General features: G+C 42.0%; 1 protein-coding gene and 1 pseudogene across 4 annotated transcripts in view; both read left to right on the top strand.

Annotated features, from left to right (window-relative positions):
- ORYCUNV1R1672 (vomeronasal 1 receptor oryCunV1R1672) overlaps window positions 1–22,009 on the top strand; it is a 33,543-nt gene that overhangs the window by 5,469 nt on the left and 6,065 nt on the right. Inside the window, exon 1 of one of the 4 annotated variants that reach the window (XR_016224476.1) lies at window positions 21,138–21,504. The exons of 1 other annotated variant lie outside the window; for it this stretch is intronic. The gene's annotated coding sequence lies outside the window, so the exon portion shown is untranslated. Of the gene's footprint in view, window positions 1–21,137; window positions 21,505–22,009 lie in introns of those variants that run through there. 2 more of the 4 variants (XM_089318708.1, XR_016224475.1) reach the window with 2 other exon arrangements.
- On the top strand, window positions 5,950–7,246 carry ORYCUNV1R-PS1627 (vomeronasal 1 receptor oryCunV1R-ps1627 pseudogene; annotated as a pseudogene).

The raw sequence follows: 22,009 nt of genomic DNA, 5'->3' as shown, positions 1-22,009 counted from the left end.
CCTGTAATTTCCTTATCTCACATTATGGTCATCTGGATTTTTCTTGTTGAAAAAGATCAGGGTAATATAGTCCTTGTCTTCATGTTTTGGAGAACTTTGAGAATACTATCTGGTCTTTAAAAATTCAGTAGAATTCAATAGTGAAGGAAGCTGGTTCTGGAATGTTTTTAGAGGAGACTTGTCAGTATTCTTACCTGAGTCTCTTCTGTTCAGATATAATATTTCCTCATGAATCAGTCTTGGGGGATTGCATGTCTCTAGAAATTAATTCATTTTCTCTGCTTTATTCTGTTTGCATAGCATTCGCTGTAGTAAGCTGTTATGATCCTTTGTATTTCTGTGGCATCAGTTGCAGTGTTTCCTCTTTTATTTCTATTCCCATTATTAGTCTACTTTTTCGCATAGTCTGTTTTCTTCTGCCTCATCATTCCTATATATTTTGCATTTTTATTTTAGTACAAATTTCACCTCTCATTCTTGTTTGCTTGTGTATGTGCATACCTATTTGCATATACAGACAAAATAAATATATAGTTATTTGCTTATTTAGACAAAATTAATTAGAAACAGGTCTATGTGTAGATCTGCCATTCTTTCTTTGTGTTAACTGTCAGTAAAGCATAAGAATTTTGCTTTGTTTGTAGTTCATTTCTCCTAATATCTAACATTATATCTGTTAAATTAAAAACCATATATAACAGAATTTAGTTTACAGATATAAGAATTTGGAAAAAGAATGGATAGCACAGGAATGCAATCATGTATGATTTTTTATTATCCTCTGTTGTGGAGTGTTTGGCAGAGTTTCAGTGCTCTGAGGTGTGGGGAGCAACTGAGACTAGACTAAATTACTGGAACTAGACTAATTCTATGCATCTGATCTCCCACAATATGGCGCTGGGGAGGAGTAAACAACTTCTACGCAGCTGCCTCGCCAATTTGACTGATAAGCTGCAGGAGCTTATCCTGCTCCTGATTGGAGGAGAGCAGCATGCTCGGCGTGTGGGTAGCAGAGTTGGGATTGGTGGAAGAGGACTATAAAGGAGGAGAGAGACAGCATGCACCGAGCAACACCTGAGGAACATCTGAGCAGCCCCCAAGAGAGCCGGCCAGCGGTGTGCCGCTCCTCCGCGGAAGCGGGGAAAGAGGCGGGGTGCCGGCAGCTAACCTGGGACGGCGTTGTTCCTCTGAGAGTGAGGGAATGGCAGCTAACCCGGGAAGGGCCGAGCAGCAAAAAGAACAGCGCAGGGTCTGGTGTCATTCCTCCACGAATGGGGGAGCGACACTGAGGGATGACTGTGTATAATGTTCGTGAGTATGATTTTGCTCTTGCCAGCAATGCCAAGTAAGAGAGCATAAAAAGGTGTGAGCTGACAGGTGAGCAGACTGACACTTCCTTGTTCCTAAGACTGAGAGCCACATTTTTCCAGAAACTTCTTCCTTCCCTTCCTTGTAAAGCCCTTCAGCAGACTTAGCCAAAAGAGATCCTACTAGAGTTTGGAATGGTAGCAGTGGAACATAGGTCTTCTGTCATTTAATATTAAGTCATTGGACTCAGTGACTGACCAGAAGCTCCCTGTAGGCTATAGATTCCCACTCGTCTTCCCCCAGGGCTCCCAGGGCCATGCATGTGCCCAGGGCTGCAGTTCCATCAGTGTTGGTGCTACTCTGACACTTCTGCAGGTTCCCCTGTACAGACCAACCTTGATCAACCACCCAGGGCCTGTGGCTGTTCCCAGCAGCTCCCCACTGCCCTCCCAGTGAGTGCCCCACAGAGCTGTGTTTGGTGACCTGCTCTGTCCTCCTGTGTGCCCTTTTTAGACTTTGAAGCACATACAACATTTTCTTTTCTTTTTTTAAAGATTTTTAAAAATATTTTTTCAAAGATTTATTTATTTTTATTTGAAAGTCAGAGTTACACAGAGAGAGTGTCAGAGCGAGAGCGAGAGTGAGAGCGAGTGAGAGAGAGAGAGGTCTTCCATCAGATAGTTCACTCCTCAGATGGCTGCAATGGCTGGAACTGCACCAATCCAAGGCAGGAGCCAGGAGCTTCTTCCAGGTCTCCCATATGGGGCAGGTGTCTAAGGACCTGGGCCATTTTATACTGTTTTCCCAGGCCATAGCAGAGAGCTGGATCGGAAGTGGAGCTGCCGGGTATTGAACTTGTGCCCATATGGCAGGGCCAGGGCTTTAACTGCTGCACCACAGTGCCAGCCCCCAAGGTTTATTTATATATTTAAAGACAGAATTAGAGAGAGGCAGAGATAGGTATAGAGAAAGAAAGAGAGAGAGAGAGATCATTGATCAAGGTTGGTCTATACAGGGTAACCTGCAGAAGTATCAGAGTAGGTGCCACATTTTCTTTTTTTTTAAAGACTTATTTAAATATTTGAAAGGCAGAGTTAGAGAGAGGTAGAGGTAGGTAGGTAGGAAGGGAGAGAGGGAGATGGAGAGGGAGATGGAGAGGGAGAGGGAGAGGCAGAGGGAGAGGCAGAGGGAGAGGCAGATGGAGAGAGAGATCCTCTATCTGTTGGTTCACTCCCCAGATGATGCAACACCTGGAGCTGTGCTGATCTGAAGCCAGGAGCCAGGAGCTTCCTCCAGGTCTCCCATGTGGGTGAAGGGGCCCAAGGACTTGGGCCATCTTCCACTGCTTTCCCAGGCCATAGCAGAGAGCTGGATAGGAAGTCGAATAGCCGGGACTCCAACCGGCCCCCATATGGGATGCTGATACTGCAGGTAGCGGCTTTACCTGCTATGCCACAGAGCCGGCCCCAATTAATTTTATTTTTGATTGGCATAATACTGAGTATTTAAATCTAGTCTGAAATAAAATCTTAAAAATCTTCCTTGTTTGAGAGAATTGTGTCTGCAGTGTAAATTCTTTTTTTTAAAAACTTTTATTTAGTAAATATAAATTTCCAAAATACAGCTTATGGATTACAGTGTCTTCCCCCCACCTCCATAACTTCCCTCCCACCTGCTACCCTCCCAACTCCCGCTCCCTCTCCCATTCCATTCACATCAAGATTCATTTTCAAATATCTTCATATACAGAATATCAATTTAGTATATATTAAGTAAAGATTTCAACAGTTTGAACCTACACAGAACATAAAGTGTAAAATACTGTTTGAGTACTAGTTATATCGTTAATTCACATTGTACAACACATTAAGGATGGAGACCCTACATAGGGAGTAAGTGCACAGTGACTCATGTTGTTGAGTTAACAAATTGACACTCATGTTTATGGCATCAGTAATCTCCCTAGGCTCCAGTCATGAGTTACCAAGGCTATGGAAGCCTTTTGAGTTCACCGACTTCAATCTTATTTAGACAAGGTCATAGTCAAAGTGGAAGTTCACTCCTCCCTTCAGAGAAAGGTGATGGCCTTTGATGGCTCATTTTTTCTACTAGGATCTCACTCGTAGAGGTCTTTCATTTAGGCCCTCTTTTATTTTTTTCCAGAGTGTCTTGGCTTTCCATGCCTAAAATACTCTCATGGGCTCTTCAGCCAGATCCGAATGCCTTAAGGGCTGATTCTGAGGCCAGAGTGCTGTTTAGGACATCTGCCATTCTATGAGTCTGCTGTGTATCCTGCTTCCCATGTTGGATCATTCTCTGCCTTTTTTATTCTATCAGTTAGTATTAGCAGACACTAGTCTTGTTTGTGTGATCCCTTTGACACTTAGACCTATCAGTACGATCAATTGTGAACTGAAATTGATCACTTGGACTAGTGAGATGGCATTGGTACATGCCACCTTGATGGGATTGTATTGGAATCCCCTGGCACATTTCTAACTCCACCATTTGGGGCAAGTCTGATTAAACATGTCCCAAATTGTACATCTTCTCCCTCTCTTATTCCCATTCTTATATTTAACAGGGATCACTTTTCAGTTAAATTTAAACACCTAAGAATAATTGTGTGTTAATTACAGAGTTCAACCAATAGTATTAACTAGAACAAAAAAATACTAAAAGGGTTAAAGCATTAAATTGTACATCAACAATCAGGACAAGGGCTGATCAAGTCACTGTTTCTCATAGTGTCCCTTTCACTTCAACAGGTTTCCTTTTTGGTGTTCAGTCAGTTGTCACCGATCAAGGAGAACATATGGTATTTGTCCCTTTGGGACTGGCTTAATTCACTCAGCATGATGCTTTCCAGATTCCTCCATTTTGTTGCAAATGACCGGATTTCATTGTCTTTTACTGCTGTATAGTATTCTATAGAGTACATGACCCATAATTTCTTTATCCAGTCTACTGTTGATGGGCATTTAGGTTGATTACAGGTCTTAGCTATTGTGAATTGAGCTGCAATAAACATTAAGGTGCAGACAGCTTTTTTGTTTGCCATTTTAATTTCCTTTGGGTAAATTCCAAGGAGTGGGATGGCTGGGTTGAATGGTAGGGTTGTATTCAAATTTCTGAGGAATCTCCAGACTGACTTCCATAGTGGCTTAACCAGTTTGCATTCCCACCAACAATGGATTAGTGTCCCTTTTTCCCCACATCCTCTCCAGAATCTATTGTTGGTAGATTTCTGAACGTGAGCCATTCTCACCGGGGTGAGGGGAAACTTCATTGTGGTTTTGATTTGCATTTCCCTGATTGCTAGTTATCTTGAACATTTTTTCATGTGCCTGTTGGCCATTTGGATTTCCTCTTTTGAAAAATGTCTATTGAGGTCCTTGGCCCATCTCTTAAGTGCGTTTTTTGTTTTGTTTTTGTGGAGTTTCTTGATCTCTTTGTAGATTCTGGTTATTAACCCTTTATCTGTTGCATAGTTTGCAAATATTTTTTCCCATTCTGTCAGTTGCCTTTTCACTCTCCTGACTGTTTCTTTTGCAGTACAGAAACTTCTCAATTTGATACAATCCCAAATGTTAATTTTGGCTTTGACTGCCTGTGCTTATGGGGTCTTTTCCAAGAAATCTTTTGCCAGTACCTATATGTTGCAGGGTTTCTCCAATGTTCTCTAATAATTTGATGGTGTTGGGTCATAGATTTAAGTCTTTAATCCATGTTGAGTGGATTTTTGTGTAAGGTTAAAGGTAGGGGTCTTGAATCATGCTTCTGCACGTGGAAATCCAGTTTTCCCAGCACCATTTATTGAATAGACTGTCCTTACTCCAGGGATTGGTTTTAGATCCTTGATCAAATATGGGTTGGCTGTAGATGTTTGGATTGATTTCTGGTGTTTCTATTCTGTTCCATTGGTCTATCCATCTGTTTCTGTACCAGTACCATGCTGTTTTGATAGCAACTGCCCTGTAGTATGTCCTGAAATCTGGTATTGTGATGCCTCCAGCTTTGTTTTTGTTGTACAAGATTGCTTTAGTTATTCGAGGTCTCCTGTGCCCCCATATGAATTTCTTTTTTTCCATATGAATTTCAGCATCATTTTTTCCAGATATGAGAAGATTGCCTTTGGTATTTTGATTGGTTTCGCATTGAATCTATACATTGCAGTATAAATTCTAAGAAAGGAGTGCAAACACACTACTCTTCACACATTAGGAGTAGAATATTCTTCAGAAAGTTGAGACTATGCACTTAGGTTTAGCGATAACAAGTATTCTTGTTCTCTGAAGAAAGCATCTCAAACAAATTTTTCATTCATAGACACCAACATGTCCTCATGCAGTAGACAAGTAAGTAGAATGTGAGCATTTGATGTCCACTGTCTCCATATCATGTATAACTATACTCTGAAATTCAAAGGATGCCTGAAGTCCAGTCCCTGGAAGAACCACAATTGGATCTGAAATATAGAAGATTTGAACATTTGTCCACTTGTCTCTCAGAGCTGTTAATCATCATATTCTTCAACAGACTCCATTTTTTATAATTTCAGAATATAATCTTTGTATTTATCAGAGGATGTCAAATTAACCTAGTTAAAATATCTGTAACATCAACAACATCATTGAGATAATGTTACCAAGTGATGTGACTTATAGCTTTATCCTAATATGTCAGATTTGTATTGGTGTCATGGCAAAATCATTGCTCTTCATGATATATACATACACCTTCATAATCGAACCTCATCTGAAGAAACCTATAGATTGGATTTTCATGCACCTGACAGTGGTCAATATGTCAACCATTATGATCCCTTCAATATTAGAGGTCATGTCATCTTTTGGAGTCAAAGATTTCTTTGGTTGTCAAACATTACTGTACGTATCCAGAGTTATTCGGGCCGGCGCCGCGGCTCACTAGGCTAATCCTCCGCCTAGCGGCGCCGGCACACCGGGTTCTAGTCCCGGTCGGGGCGCCGGATTCTGTCCCGGTTGCCCCTCTTCCAGGCCAGCCCTCTGCTGTGGCCCGGGAGTGCAGTGGAGGATGGCCCAGGTGCTTGGGCCCTGCACCCCATGGGAGACCAGGAAAAGCACCTGGCTCCTGGCTCCTGCCATCGGATCAGCGCGGTGCGCCGGCCGCAGCGCGCCGGCCGCGGCGGCCATTGGAGGGTGAACCAACGGCAAAAGGAAGACCTTTCTCTCTGTCTCTCTCTCTCACTGTCCACTCTGCCTGTCAAAAAAAAAAAAAAAAAAACAAAACAAAAAAAACAAAACAGAGTTATTCGAGGTCTTTCCATATGTACTACCTGTCTCCTAAGTGTATTTCAGGCCATCACTGTCAGTCCCAGTCATTCTAAATGGGCGTGGCTGAAATCTAAACTCTCCAAGTGGATATTCCTATCTTTACTCTTTTTTTGGGTCATCAACATGGTGATCTTCATCCACATCATTGAAAGAGTAAGAGCCAAGTTGAATTTCACTGTGGTCAGTCGGGATATGTTAATGCATATTGTCAATCCAGGAACCTTAGAGACCATGAATCAAGGTCATTTATAAGTATCCTGGTGACTCATGAAGTAGTGTTCCTGGCACTGATGATCTGGTCCAGCCTCTACATGGTGTGGATCCTCTACAGACAACCTCAGCCTCTCTTCCAAGATGTCTCCAGAAAACAAAGCCACCCACACAATCCTTTGGATGATATTTTGCTTTGTGTTCTTTTATTTGTCAAACAACTGTTTGACCCTTTACGGATTCTATGCATCTGTAAAAACACAAGGTTAGAGGGTATTGGTGGAATTTTAGCATCATGCTTCCCGATATTTTACCCCTTTTTTCTGATGAAACATAAAAAAATTATTCTCAAATTGACTTCCTTCCTTTCAAATATGAGAATGACCTTTTGTCCACGAGCTTTCAGTGGCTGATCTGACATCATCTTCAACAGAGGAGTCTCCTTCAAGATTTATATGAGGAGAAGAAGCCACAGGGCCCTGGGGGCACTGGAAATGGGGCTAGTTTGAGTGGAACTATACAGCCCATTTCAAAACATTCAGGTTTTGGAATGTTAATGTGAGTCAAAATGTATTAATCTTCACATAGATTACACAGTGAAGTAACATTTTGGGTTAAATGAATTTATTGTGTATCATTAAGCTAATTTTATCTGTTTGATTTTTTCCTTTTGAATGGAGTTACTAGAAAATCAAAATCATATTTGGACCTACCTTTTATTACTGTTAAACTGTGCTGTTCATAAAGACTTCCCTTATCTATTCAATATATAATACCTACTTTGTATATTTCAGGAACTCACGTAGAGGTTGAATGTGCCCCTGTGGTCCTAAGTAAAATGAAGTAAAGAGAACACTAAAGAATGTCTTTGATGCAGGAAATATTGTTGTGTCTGTGAAACGTGCTGTGAAAATAGAGGTGATTAAGGGGAAGGGAAGCTGTGGGAGATTCAATCCTGAATATTGAGTACAATGCAGGGGCACCTCCCAGCATCTGTGTAAATCCATCCATAATGATCCCCCTCCCTTCTAATGCTGATGTATTTATTATTTGGATCCAATCGATTGGGATATCAGGGAGAAGTATCTCTACATTTAAATACTCATCAGCAAGGGGCCTGATTCTTTCTCATAGCTCCATGGTGCATTGGTTTGCAGTATATTTACTTTGCAAAATCTTTCAACCAGCTTCAGTTTTTTCTCAGTTTCGTCTTGCACATCTTAAATTCTCTGTCCTACTTACCTCATTGTTCAGTTCCAGTCCCCAGGGACAGCACCCTCATGAACCTTTGCCTGAATCTTTGTTCCCAAGGCTAAGAAATTCCACCTCGCCTGTCCAAAGACTCCAATCTTTCAGGAGCTCCCAATTCCCCTCTTTTCAGTTTTCTGTTGATCATACACATTATCTAATGCCAGAAGGAGGCTCTTCCCATGCAGAAACTCAGTTTTCTCCATGAGGTTTTAAAATTTGTTCTTTATCTGGCCAGCGCCACGGCTCACTAGGCTAATCCTCCACCTGTGGCACTGGTATCCCAGGTTGTAGTCCTGGTTGGGACACCGGATTTTGTCCCCGTTGCTCCTCTTCCCGTCCAGCTCTCTGCTGTGGCCCAGGTAGGCAGTGGAGGATGGCCCAGGTGCTTGGGCCCTGCACCCACAATGGAGACCAGGAGGAAGCACTTGGCTCCTGGCTTCGGATCAGTGCAGTGCGCCGGCTGTAGCAGCCATTTGGGGGGTGAACCAATGGAAGGAAGACCTTTCTCGCTGTCTGTCTCTCTCTCACTGTCTAACTCTGCCTTTCAAAAAAATTTGTTCTTTATCCTAATGTGTCAGTCATGGTGACATCTGGAAATACACCTCAGAGACCTTCAACTTAGACCCTGCTTCATTACTTCATGGCTGTCTTTCCTCCCCTAGTTGCCTAGTGTTGTTCCTCATGAGCAGGCACGTGTGCCCCATGGACAGCTCTCCTTCTCCTCCTCTGCCCTCCTTCCTATCATGGTTTCATCTTCTTGATCAATGGAGTTTTAAATTTTATCCTTGAATTTCCAAATTCAATTCAAGTCTTATGATTGGCTATCCTCTCCTTCAAAATATTTTCTAAGATCTATTTATTTATTTGAAAGTCAGCTAAAGAGGAGAGGCAGAGGCAGAGACAGAGAATGATCTTCCCTCTATTGGTTCACTCCCTAGTGGTGCAATTGTCAAGGCTGGGCCAGGCTGAAGCCAGAAGGTTCATCCAGATATCCCATGTGGGTGCAGGGGCTCAAGGACATTGGTCAGCTGCTTTCCCAGGTACATTAGCAGTGAGCTGGATCATAAACAAAGCAGCACAAATTCCAACAGTTAAGGATATAGTTGCTGGCTTCACAGACAGCAGCCTTACTAGCTGTGCCACAGCGCCGACCCCCCCAACAAATTTTCTAACATTCTAGACATTATTATTATTATTATTATTTTAAGCTTTTAGACATTTTTTATTATTTTATTATTTTTTAAAGATTTATTTATTTATTGGAAGGAGTTACAGAGAAAGAGGGAGAGAGGGAGAGAGAGAGAGGTCCTCCATCCAATGATTCACTCCCCAGTTGGCTGCAATAGCCGGAGCTACGCTGATTGAAAGCCAGGAGCCAGGAGCTTCTTCCAGGCCTCCCACGTGGGTGCAGGGGCCCAAGGACTTGGGCAATTTTCTACTGATTTTCCAGGCCATAGCAGAGAGCTGGATAGGAAGTAGAGCAGCCAGGTGTTGAACTAGCGGCCATACGGGATGCCGGCACTTCAGACCAGGGTGTGAACCTGCTGCACCACAGCACTGGCACCTAGACATTATTTTTTAAAGCAGCATAGTACTTGGCATTTTCTCTTGTTCCATGAATGCTCACTGTGGCCACACCCAGGCCCCAGCACCCAGATCCAGACCAGCACAGCTGCCCTCACCCCTCCCCGGCTGTGCCCCGTGGTGTCTACTCTGGACCAACGACCCCACCACCATGCCTATCAGATCTCCCGCTCACGCCCATTGGTCCCAGGTGTCGCTACTGAGTGGCCCCTAAATTCGCAGAGGAAATCATGCAGTTGCTGTGGCTCTGTCCTGTGTCTCCAGTGTCTGCTGAGAGCGCGGAGGACTGTCCTGCTCAGGCTGCTGGCTGCTCAGGTGAAATCGCCACTTCCGGGTCAGCTGATGCTCCCGCCCCTGAGCCTCTCAGGAGGCTCCACCCAGAGGACGCAGAGCAGTGACGTCAATGATGGACCCGTGTGTTGCCGCTGCTGGCGCCCAGGCGAGGCAGTGTGGAAGGCCTTTTTGTCTAGGTCTTTGCTGAGACCACCTCTGCCCTTGGTGAAAACCCCAATTCACAGATATTTTCAGCACAGAGCTAATTCATAGGAAATCCCTGGGGGAGGGTAACCTCACTGAAATTTCCTGCATGCGTGCCCTGCACATGCACGGGTTCTCACCAGGCTGCCATTTTGACAGAAGCTGGTGGACTTGGAGGCTGAGAGAGCAGACACTGATTTTCTCAGGTTTGTGGGGCTGGCGTCTGGGATGAGGCCGGGCCATGGAAGCACTCTTCCCCTGGCTGCTGGCTGCCATCTTGTCGCTGTGCCCTCCAGGGGGGAACAGGGGGAGCTCTGATCTCCTCTTCGTGAGGAACAGAACTCTGATAGGGCCATTCTCCTTTCTACCGATGTCATTGATGGCCTTCAAAGAAAGCTTTTCAAGTCCTTTATCGTGGTTCACTGAATGTTTCCTGTTTCTGGTTCTGGAAGCATTTTTGCAATATTCAGGTGATTCTGTCTTTAAGTGTTTTATAACTTGTAGAAGAATAAATCATTAATTTTGGAGATATTTTTAACAGTAGTATTGATTTCTTTAATGGTTATTTAACTCTTGTTTTTTTTTTTCAGTTTGTTTTATGTTTTAATTTTTCTTTTTTGAGGATCAGAAAGACACACAGATAGACAGACCATCAAATACTGCTACCTGCTGGTTCCCTCCCCCTAAATGCACACAGCACCCAGTTACTGGACCTGGGTGAAGGTGGATCCAGGAATCAGGCCAGGTCTCCTACGTGGGTGGCAGAAACCCATTTACTTGAGTCATCAGCTGCTCCCTCAAAGCATGTGCATCAGGCTGAATCCATAATGGGAAGCCCCAGAGCTGGGGTTTGGACTTAGACCCTGGATGCAGGATGTCTGCATGCCAAGTGACATCTTCACTGTCATGCCACACACCCACCCCTGTCAGTTTTTATTAGGTACAAATTTTTTTTTTTTTTTTTTTTTTTTTTTTTTTTTTTTTTTTTTTTGATAGGCAGAGTGGACAGTGAGAGAGAGAGACAGAGAGAGAAAGGTCTTCCTTTTGCCGTTGGTTCACCCTCCAATGGCCGCCGCTGCAGCCGGCGCACCGCGCTGATCCGATGGCAGGAGCCAGGAGCCAGGTGCTTTTCCTGGTCTCCCATGGGGTGCAGGGCCCAAGCACCTGGGCCATCCTCCACTGCACTCCCTGGCCATAGCAGAGAGCTGGCCTGGAAGAGGGGCAACCGGGACAGAATCCGGCGCCCCAACCGGGACTAGAAACAAATTTTGTTTTTGATGTTTTGTATTTAGCAAGTGGGAGCATCACCTCAACCCTTCCATGGCAGCTGGCTGTCATATACCACACACGTGTGAATTGAAAGAACTCTGGGTGACTGTGTGAATATGGGAGTCATTAAACTTCATGAGCATTGAGTGTGTTTCACAGAAGATGCATCCAGGAAGTTCCATGAGTCTCATGACAAAACAGTGAAAGATTGCAATCTAGGCAAAAATCGGATCCGTACCAAACTGCTGCTCTTTTAATGTCAGCACACAATACAAGTTTTGCCGGAACAACATTACTGGATATAAGGATTTCTTTAAACTTTTAAAAACTTGGTCATTAATATGAAGAGAACAGATGTTATGCATTCCATACTTCCAACCACACTTCCAACACTCCCTGGCTCCATCCACCCAGTACCCATTCCTTCCTCCCTGTACTTCATTAGGTTTTGCAGAAACAGTTTTAATCCACTCTGTAGTCACAGACTCATTTCACCATTAATCATAATACTCAGTAAGCAGTAAGTAGGAAGACTTGGCTGGCCTGTGGCTTAGCAGGTAAGTGGCAGCCTGCAGCATCCATTCGATCCTGACTGCTCCACTTCCAATAAAGTTTCCTGCTAATGGGCCTGGGAAGAACAGCCTGGGGCCCTACAACCACGTGGGGAACCCAGAGGAAGCTTGTGGTTCCTTGCTTTGGCCCTTTGCCCAGTTTTCTACTTGGCTGTTTGTCTTTTCATTCTCTTTGATGTGTTTTGAAGGAAAGATGTGAGATTTATTTATTTATTTATTTATTTGACAGAGTTAGACATTGAGAGAGAGAGAGAGACAGAGAGAGAGAGACAGAGAGAAAGGACTTCCTTCCATTGGTTCACCCCCCAAATAGCTGCTACAGCTGGCACATTGTGCCGATCCGAAGCCAGGAGCCAGGTGCTTCTTCCTGGTCTCCCATGTGGCTGCAGGGCCCAAGGACTTGGGCCATCCTCCACTGTCCTCCTGGCCACAGCAGAGAGCTGGACTGGAAGAGGAGCAACCAGGACTAGAACCCAGAGCCCATATGGGATGCCGGTGCCACAGGCAGTGGATGAACCAAGTGAGCCATGGCACCGGCCCCATGCATTTTTCATGATGGAATATTTTCCAGTAAGTGGTTACCACAAAGTACTTTGGTTTTGAACACGAGTAATTGGTATTTTTATGTTTGCTTACTCTTTACTGATGACTCATTATGACTGCATAAGATAATTTCCTGTTGAATTAGACCCTGGAAGTTCGCTGATACGTCCCTGCTTGCTGTATGGCTGCATTTACCCCGTGGTTCATGCTGTGTCTGAGAAGGAAAGATGGGTATAACGCAGAGGCTCTTTGTGTTCTGTTCTTAGCAGTTAGGTGGAGGATGTGAATTGACTTGCTTAAATTTTTTGCATCTGAACTGACATTTTGTCTGCTGGGCTGATTTTGATAATTACTAAAACATCTTGGTTAGAATCTCTCACTGCAATGTTTGAGTTCCTGCATCTTCCTGTTATTTTATATGTATTTAGATTATAGATAATGATTCTATGTTTATTTGTATGTACTCATTTAAAGCTTAAATATGCCGACATGGCCTTTTATATACCCAGTTATTGTCCTCCCTAAGTTTGACTTGTCTGATCTGACTGAAGGGGCACCTGCTCTCTCTCTCGGTAGTTTACACAGAGTGGGCATCTTCTATTGAAAACAATTTTGCATTTTTATATATTTTTATTTGGACACATATGGGGCTGGAAGTCTGGTTTGCCTGGTCTTCATGTGGTCACTCCTGCTCTCTTTCTGTTGCCATTTGTGGGATACATCTTTCCCATCCTCTTCCTTTTGACCTGTGCATGTTTTGTATTTAAAATACAAGTCTGTTAGTGCACACCTGGCATAGTGTGCTTTTTAGTCTCTCCCTTTTGTTTATTTTATTTACTGCATTTTCTTTAACAAATTGTTCAGTTTTATTGAAGTATAAATAAAGTGAAAACATATATATTTAACGTGTACAATGTGATGCTTTGGTATCCTTAGGCATTGTGAAATGACTATCACGATCAAGCAGATTAACACATCCATCACCTTTTTTTTGGTGGTGAAAACATTCAGCACCTACTTTGTTAGCAAACTCCAAGAGTGCACAAAAGTGCTGTTAGCAGTCATCACTGTGCTTTACATCATATTCCCAAACATTCTTCATCCTGTGACTGAAAGATTGTATCCTTTCACTAACATCATCCCAATTCCTTATCCACCCCTCAGCTCCTGGGAACCACCTTCCTCCTCTGCTTCTGTTAACATTTTTCTGATTCCACATAAAGGTGAGGCCATACAATATTTGTCTTTCTCTGTTGGCTAATTTCTCATAGCTTAATGTCTTTTTGGTTCATTTGTGTTGTCATAAATGGCAGGCTCTCTTTTTAACAAATCATTCCATTTTATTTTTCATTGACATACAGTAATTGCACGTATTTATGGAATACAGTGTGATAGTTCCATACAGTTAAGTAATATGTCATGATCAAATCAGGGTATTTAACACTTCCATCTCCCTAAACATCTACCATTTCTTTGTGATAGGAACCCTTAAACTTCTGTCTCCCTGCTACTTATAAATATATGGAGTAAGTTGCTGCCAGATCTCCTTTCAAAAGACTGAATAATGTTCCATCGCATCACACCACATTTTCTTTATCCACTCACCCACAGTTAGATTGAGGCTGTTTGCAGATCTCGGCTATGATGAGGAATGCTGCAGTGAACACGGTGTGTGGATATCTCTGAGGGACACTCTGCTCATTGTGGTGGAATCCACACCTAGAAGTGGTGTTCCTGGATCATATGGCATTTCTATTTTTAATGTTTCAAGGGATTTCTACATGGTTTTCCTTAATGTCTGTACCAGTTTATCTTCCTTCCCACCAATGCTGTGTGAGGGCTCCCATTTCTCTACACTCTGGCTAATTCTTGTCATCTCTTACCTTTGTAATATTAGCCATCCTGATGGTGTGATGTGCTATCTTTTTTTTTAACTTTTATTTAATGAATATAAATTTCCAAAGTACAGAATATTGATTACAATGGCTTCTCCCCCATAAAGTGCCTCCAACCCACAACCCTCCCCTTATCCACTCCCTCTCCCCCTCCATTCACATCAAGATTAATTTTTCATTCTCTTTATTTACAGAAGATCAGTTTAGCATACATTAAGTAAAGATTTCAACAGTTTGCTCCCACACAGAAACATAAAGTGAAAAATACTGTTTGAGTACTAGTTATAGCATTAAATCTCAATGTACAGCACACTAAGGACAAAGATCCTACATGAGGAGTAAGTGCACAGTGACTCCTGTTGTTGACTTAACAAATTAACACTCTTGTTTATGGCATCAGTAATCACCCTAGGCTCTTGTCATGAGCTGCCAAGGCTATGGAAGCCCCTTGAGTTCACTGACTCTGATCATTTTTAGACAAGGCCATGGTCAAAGTGGAAGTTCTCTCCTCCCTTCAGAGAAAGGTACCTCCTTCTTTGATGACCCATTCTTTCCACTGGGATCTCACTCACGGAGATCTTTCATTTAGGTTTTTTTCCCCCAGAGTGTCTTGGCTTTCCATGCCTAAAATACTCTCATGGGCATTTCAGCCGGATCTGCATGCCTTAAGGGCTGATTATGAGGCCAGAATGCTATTAGGACATTTGCCATTCTATGGGTCTGCTGTGTATCTCACTTCCCATGTTGGATCATTCTCTCCCTTTTTGATTCTATCAGCTAGTATTTGCAGACACTATTCTTGTTTATGTGATCCCTTTGGTTCTTAGTCCTATCATTACGATCAATTGTGAACAGAAGTTGGTCACTGGGACTAGTGAAATGGCATTGGTACATGCCACCTCGATGGGATTGAATTCGAATCCCCTGGTATGTTTCTAACTCTACTGTTTGAGGTAAGTCAGCTTGAGCATGTCCCGAATTGCACATCTCTTCCCTCTCTTATTCCCACTCTTATATTTAACAGCAAACACTTTTCAGTTAAGTTTCAGCACTTAAGAAGAATTGTGTATTGATTACAGTATTCAATCAAAAGTATTAAGTAGAACAAACAAACAAAAATACTAAGAGGGATAACATATTAAGCTGCTCATAAACAGTCAGGGTGAGGGCTGATCAAGTAACCATTTCTCATAGTGTTCATTTCACTTTAACAGGTTTCCTTTTTGGTGCTCAGTTAGTTGTCACCTATCAAGGAGAACAAGTGGTATTTGTCCCTTTGGGATTGGCTTATTTCACTGAACATAATGTTTTCCAAATTCCTAACAGGGATCACTTTTCAGTTAAAATTTAAACACCTAAGAATAATTGTGTGTTAATTACAGAGTCCAACCAATGGTACTAAAACAAAAAAAAAATACTAAAATGGATAAAGTATTACATTGTACATCAACCGTCAGGACAAGAGCTGATCAAGTCACTGTTTCTCATAGTGTCCATTTCACTTCAACAAGTTTCCCCTTTGGTGCTCAGTTAGTTGTCGCCGATCAGGGAGAACATATGATATTTGTCCCTTTGGGACTGGCTTAGTTCTCTCAGCATGATGTTTTCCAAATTCCTCCATCTTGTTGCAAATGACTGGGTTTTGTTGTTTTTGACTGCTGTATAGTATTCTATAGAGTACATGTCCCATAATTTCTTTATCCAGTCTACTGTTGATGGGCATTTGGGTTGGTTCCAGGTCTTAGCTATTGTGAATTGAGCTGCAATAAACATTAATGTGCAGACAGCTTTTTTGTTTGCCAATTTAATTTCCTTTGGGTAAATTCCAAGGAGTGGGATGGCTGGGTTGAATGGTAGGGTTATATTCAGGTTTCTGAGGAATCTCCAGACTGACTTCCATAGTGGCTTTACCAGTTTGCATTCCCACCAACAGTGGGTTAGTGTCCCTTTTTCCCCACATCCTCGCCAGCATCTGTTGTTGGTAGATTTCTGTATGTGAGCCATTCTAACTGGGGTGAGGTGGAACCTCATTGTGGTTTTGATTTGCATTTCCCTGATTGCTAGTTATCTTGAACATTTTTTCATGTGTCTGTTGGCCATTTGGATTTCCTCTTTTGAAAAATGGCTGTTGAGGTCCTTGGCCCATCTCTTAAGTGGGTTGTTTGTTTTGATGTTGTGGAGTTTCTTGATTTCTTTGTAGATTCTGGTGATCAACCCTTTATCAGTTGCATAGTTTGCAAATATATTTTCCCATTCTGTCGGTTGTCTCTTCACTTTCCTGACTGTTTCATTTGCAGTACAGAAACTTCTCAATTTGATGCAATCCCAATAGTTAATTTTGGCTTTGACTGCCTGTGCTTATGGGGTGTTTTCCAAGAAGTCATTGCCGGTACCTATATCTTGCAGGGTTTTTCCAATGCTCTCTAATAATTTGATGGTGTTGGGTCATAGATTTAAGTCTTTAATCCATGTTGAGTGGATTTTTGTGTAAGGTTAAAGGTAGGGGTCTTGAATCATGCTTCTGCACGTGGAAATCCAATTTTCCCAGCACCATTTATTGAATAGACTGTCCTTACTCCAGGGATTGGTTTTGGACCTTTGATCAAATATGAGTTGGCTGTAGATGTTTGGATTGATTTCTGGTGTTTCAATTCTGTTCCATTGGTCTATCCATCTGTTTCTGTACCAGTACCATGCTGTTTTGATTACAATTGCCCTGTAGTATGTCCTGAAATCTGGTATTGTGATGCCTCCAGCTTCGTTTTTGTTGTACAAGATTGCTTTAGCTATTCGAGGTCTCCTGTGTCTCCATATAAATTTCAGCATCATTTTTTCTAGATCTGAGAAGAAGGTCTTCGGTATCTTGATTGGTATTGCATTGAATCTATAAATTGCTTTTGGGAGAATGGACATTTTGATGATATTGATTCTTCCAATCCATGAGCATGGAAGATTTTTCCATTTCTTGGTATCCTCTTCTAGTTCTTTCTTTAAGGTTTTGTAATTTTCATCATAGAGATCTTTAACATCCTTGGTTAAGTTTATTCCAAGGTATTTGATTGTTTTTGTAGCTATTGTGAATGGGATTGATCTTAGAAGTTCTTCCTCAGCCATGGCATTGTCTGTGTATACAAAGGCTGTTGATTTTTGTGCATTGATTTTATACCCTGCTACTTTGCCAAAATCTTCTATGAGTTCCAATAGTCTCTTAGTAGAGTTCTTTGGGTCCCCTAAATAAAGAATTATATCATCTGCAAAGAGGGATAGTTTGAGTTCTTCCTTCTTAATTTGTATCCCTTTAATTTCTTTTTCTTGCCTAGTAGCTCTGGCTAAAATTGTGAGAACTATATTGAATAGCAGTGGTGAGAGTGGTCATCCCTGTCTGGTACCAGATCTCAGTGGAAATGCTTCCAACTTTTCCCCATTCAATAGGATGTTGGCTGTGGGTTTTTCATAGATTGCTTTGATTGTATTGAGGAATGTTCCTTCCAAACCCAGTTTGCTTAGAGTTTTCATCATGAACGGGTGTTGTATTTTATCAAATGCTTTCTCGGCATCTATTGAGATAATCATATGGTTTTTCTTCTGCAGTCTGTTAATGTGGTGTATCACATTGATTGTCTTGCACACATTAAACCATCCCTGCATACCAGGGATAAATCCCACTTGGTCTGGGTGGATGATCTTTCTGATGTGTTGTTGCATTCTATTGGCGAGAATTTTATTGAGGATTTTTGCGTCTATGTTCATCAGGAATATTGGTCTGTAATTCTCTTTCAATGCTGCATCTTTTTCCGGCTTAGGAATTAAGGTGATGCTGGCTTCATAGAAAGAATTTGGGAGGATTCCCTCTTTTTCAATTGTTCTGAATAGTTTGAGAAGAATTGGAGTTAGTTCTTCTTTAAATGTCTGGTAGAATTCAGCAGTGAATCCATCTGGTCCTGAGCTTTTCTTTGTTGGGAGGGCCTTTATTACTGTTTCACTTTCTGTCTCAGTTATGGGTCTGTTTAGGTTTTCTTTGTCTTCCTGGTTCAATTTAGGTAGGTTGCATGTGTCCAGGAATCTATCCATTTCTGATAGTTTTCCCTGTTTGCTGGCATACAAGTCCTTGTAGTAATTTCTGATGATTCTTTTTATTTCTGTGGTGTCTGTTGTTACGTTTCCTTTTTCATCTCTGATTTTATTGATTTGGGTCTTTTCTCTTCTTTTTTTAGTTAGTTGGGCCAATGGGTGTCAATTTTGTTTATTTTTTCAAAAAACCAGCTCCTCGTTTGGCTGATTTTTTGTAATGTTTTTTTGGATTCAATCCTGTTGATTTCTTCTCTGATTTTAATTATTTCTCTTCTCCTACTAGATTTGGGTCTGGTTTGCTGCAGTTTTTCTAGATCCTTGAGATCCATTGAAAGCTCATCTATTTGGTGCCTTTCCAATTTCTTGATGTAGGCACCTATTGATATAAACTTTCCTCTTAACACTGCTTTTGCTGCATCCCATAAGTTTTGGTATGTTGTGCTGTTATCCTCATTTACTTCCAGAAAGTTTTTGATTTCTCTTTTAATTTCTTCTATGACCCATTGTTCATTCAGGAGCATGTTTTTCAATCTCCATGTGTTTGCGTATGCTCTAGGGATTCCTGAGTTGCTAATTTCCAACTTCATTCCTTTATGGTCTGAGAAGCTGCATGGTATGATTCTAATTCTTTTGAATTTGCTGAGACTTGCTTTATGGCCTAATATGTGGTCAATCCTAGAGAAGGTTCCATGTACTGCTGAGAAGAATGTAAAATCTTTAGCTGTAGGATTTAAAGTTCTGTAGATATCTGTTAGATCCCTTTGGGCTATAGTGTCGTTTAAATCTACCATATCCTTGTTGATCTTCTGTCCTGTTGATCTGTCTATTTCTGAGAGTGGAGTATTGAAGTCCCCCAGTACTATTGTATTGGGGTCTAAGTCTCCCTTTAAGTCCCTTAACAAATCTTTTAGATAAACTGGTGCCCTGTAGTTAGGTGCATATACATTGATAATTGTTATATCTTCTTGTTGTATTGATCCCTTAATCATTATGTAGTGCCCCTCTTTGTCTCTCTTAACAGTTTTTGTGGTAAAGTTTATGTTGTCCGATATTAAGATGGGTACGCCCGCTCTTTTTTCATTTCTGTTGGCATGGTATATCTTTTTCCAGCCTTTCACTTTCAGTCTGTATGGATCTTTGTTGGAAAGATGGGTTTCTTGTAAGCAGCAAATAGATGGTTTTGTTCCTTAACCCAATCAGCCAATCTGTGTCTTTTAACTGGACAGTTCAGGCCATTAACGTTCAATGTGACTAATGATAAGTGGTAACTTTGCCCTGCCATTTGCCAAAGATAAGTTCTAATATATGCTTTGAATTCCCTGTGATCTTTTGCTGTGAGGTTTCATTCCTTTACCTTCTTTCATATTGATGACCGTGTTTCTGTGTTTCTGTGTGTAACACATCTTTAAGCATCTTTTGCAGGGCTGGACGAGTGGTGACAAATTCTTTCAATTTCTGTTTGCTATGAGAGGTCTTTATTTCACCTTGATTCACAAATGATAGCTTTGCAGGATATAATATTCTGGGATGGCAGTTTTTCTCTCTTAGTACCTGGGCTATATCTCGCCATTCCCTCCTAGCTTGTAGGGTTTCTGATGAGAAGTCAGCTGTGAGTCTGATTGGAGATCCTCTGAGAGTAATCTGACATTTCTCTCTTGCACATTTTAGAATCTTTTCTTTATGTTTCACTGTGGAGAGTTTAATTACAACGTGTCGTGGTGAGCATCTCTTTTGGTCATGCTTATTAGGGGTTCTGTGAGATTCCTGTACTAGGATTTCTCTTTCCTTCTCCAAACCTGGGAAATTTTTTGCTAATATCTCCCTAAAAAGGGCTTCTAATCCTTTCTCCCTCTCCATGCTTTCAGGAACTCCTAGAACCCGAATGTTGGGTTTTTTAATAGTATCCTGCAGATTCCTGACAATATGTTTTAGATTTCTAATTTCCTCTTCTTTTCTTTAGTCTGACTGTATCCTTTCCTGTTCTCTGTATTTGAAGTCTGATATTCTCTCTTCTGCTTCACCCATTCTGTTTGTAAGGCTCTCTATTGTGTTTTTCATTTGATCTATTGAATTCTTCACTTCAGTCACTATCCCAGTTTCCTGTTGTACTAGTTGTTTCGCTTCATTTTGATTCCTCCTTAATATTTCATTTTCATGAGAGAGATTTTCTATCTTGTCCATTAAGGATTTCTGTAGTTCAAGAATTTGTTTTTGAGTACTTCTTAATGTTCTTATCAATTTTTTGAGATCTGCTTCTTGAATTTCTTCTATCTCATCATCTTCATAATCTTGAATTGGGGTGTCTTTTTCATTTGGGGGCATCATAGTGACTTCCTTGTTTTTATTACCTCGGTTTTTGCGTTTGTTATTTGTCATATTGCAGATATTTGGTTTCTTCATTGTGGTGCTTTTTCTTGTTATACTATGACTCTAGATTAAGTGGAATGTCTGTTTTTGATGGAGCCTTAGAGGCTTGAGATGTGTGTGGCCTGAGAGCTCTGTTTGGTGTGCCAAAGGTGACACTCCCAGGTTAGGTGTGGTAGATCTCTCTCTCTCTCTCTCTCTCTCTCTCTCTCTCTCTCTTTGATTCAAAAGGGAAGTAATTCCGCACAGCTGAACGAAGTTGGAGGTAGTTAGCAGGCAAATGATATACCCACAGGAGCCAGAGATCGGAAGCTCTTTCCCAAGGACCACACAGGGAATCTGTTCTGCCCTCAGGGTGGGCTTAGATTCTCCTTCAGTCTCCCACTGGGTTGCCAAAGTTACAGAATTGTAGTGTCTCTGGAGAGTACTTACGTGAATTCGTGAGTTCTCTCCCCCACCGTCTCTTTTTTCACAGTCTCAGTTCAGTAGCACCACAAATTTACTAGGTCCTAATCTCCTGTTAATTCACCCCGCCCAGAGTCAGGTTTTTCTGCTAGGCTCAGGGCCGGTGCAGACCTGAGGTCGCTCTGCTTATGACGTATGTCCAAGATGGCGCCTGCTCTTTGTTTTGCTCGCCCTTGAGAGGTGAGTGGAGAGAAACCCGTGTCCGTACCAGTCACCTTTTTTTTTCTCTCTCTCTCTCTCTCTTCCAGTTAGCCTGGTGAACTTTTCCCCCCCGGGGGTCGTTCCCTCTAGTCTCCTCTCTCCGCTTGCCTGCCGGTGTCTTGGGCTATTGAGGTTCAGCTCACCTTGCATTCCAGCGCTGGTGTGTTGAGTCTGCCGCTGGTGTCCCGAACTGTGGGCTCCCACGCTCTCCCCGCAGGTCCACTGTGAATCACGCGTTCCGGAAGAGTTTCTTCTGCTGTTTCCTCCCCTACTCTTCCTTGAATCTGCAGTATCTCCACTTTTATTAAACTGTCTCTCCCTGGACTATCAGTGTGCTCCCTTCCTATTCCACCATCTTGCCTCCTCCCCGTGATGTGCTATCTTAAGAAGTTTCAATTGGCTTTTCCCTGATGATCAATGAAGTTGAGCATCTTTTCATACATCATTCACTTGTACATCTTCATTAGAAAAATGTCCTTCAGTT

The sequence above is a fragment of the Oryctolagus cuniculus genome, chromosome 18, assembly GCF_051225735.1.
Source record: "Oryctolagus cuniculus isolate XC-2025 breed Fujian yellow rabbit chromosome 18, ASM5122573v1, whole genome shotgun sequence".
In the NCBI taxonomy this organism is placed as follows: Eukaryota; Metazoa; Chordata; class Mammalia; order Lagomorpha; family Leporidae; genus Oryctolagus; species Oryctolagus cuniculus.
Note: the sequence above shows the minus strand (reverse complement) of the source record. Positions and strands in the feature narration are given on the sequence as shown.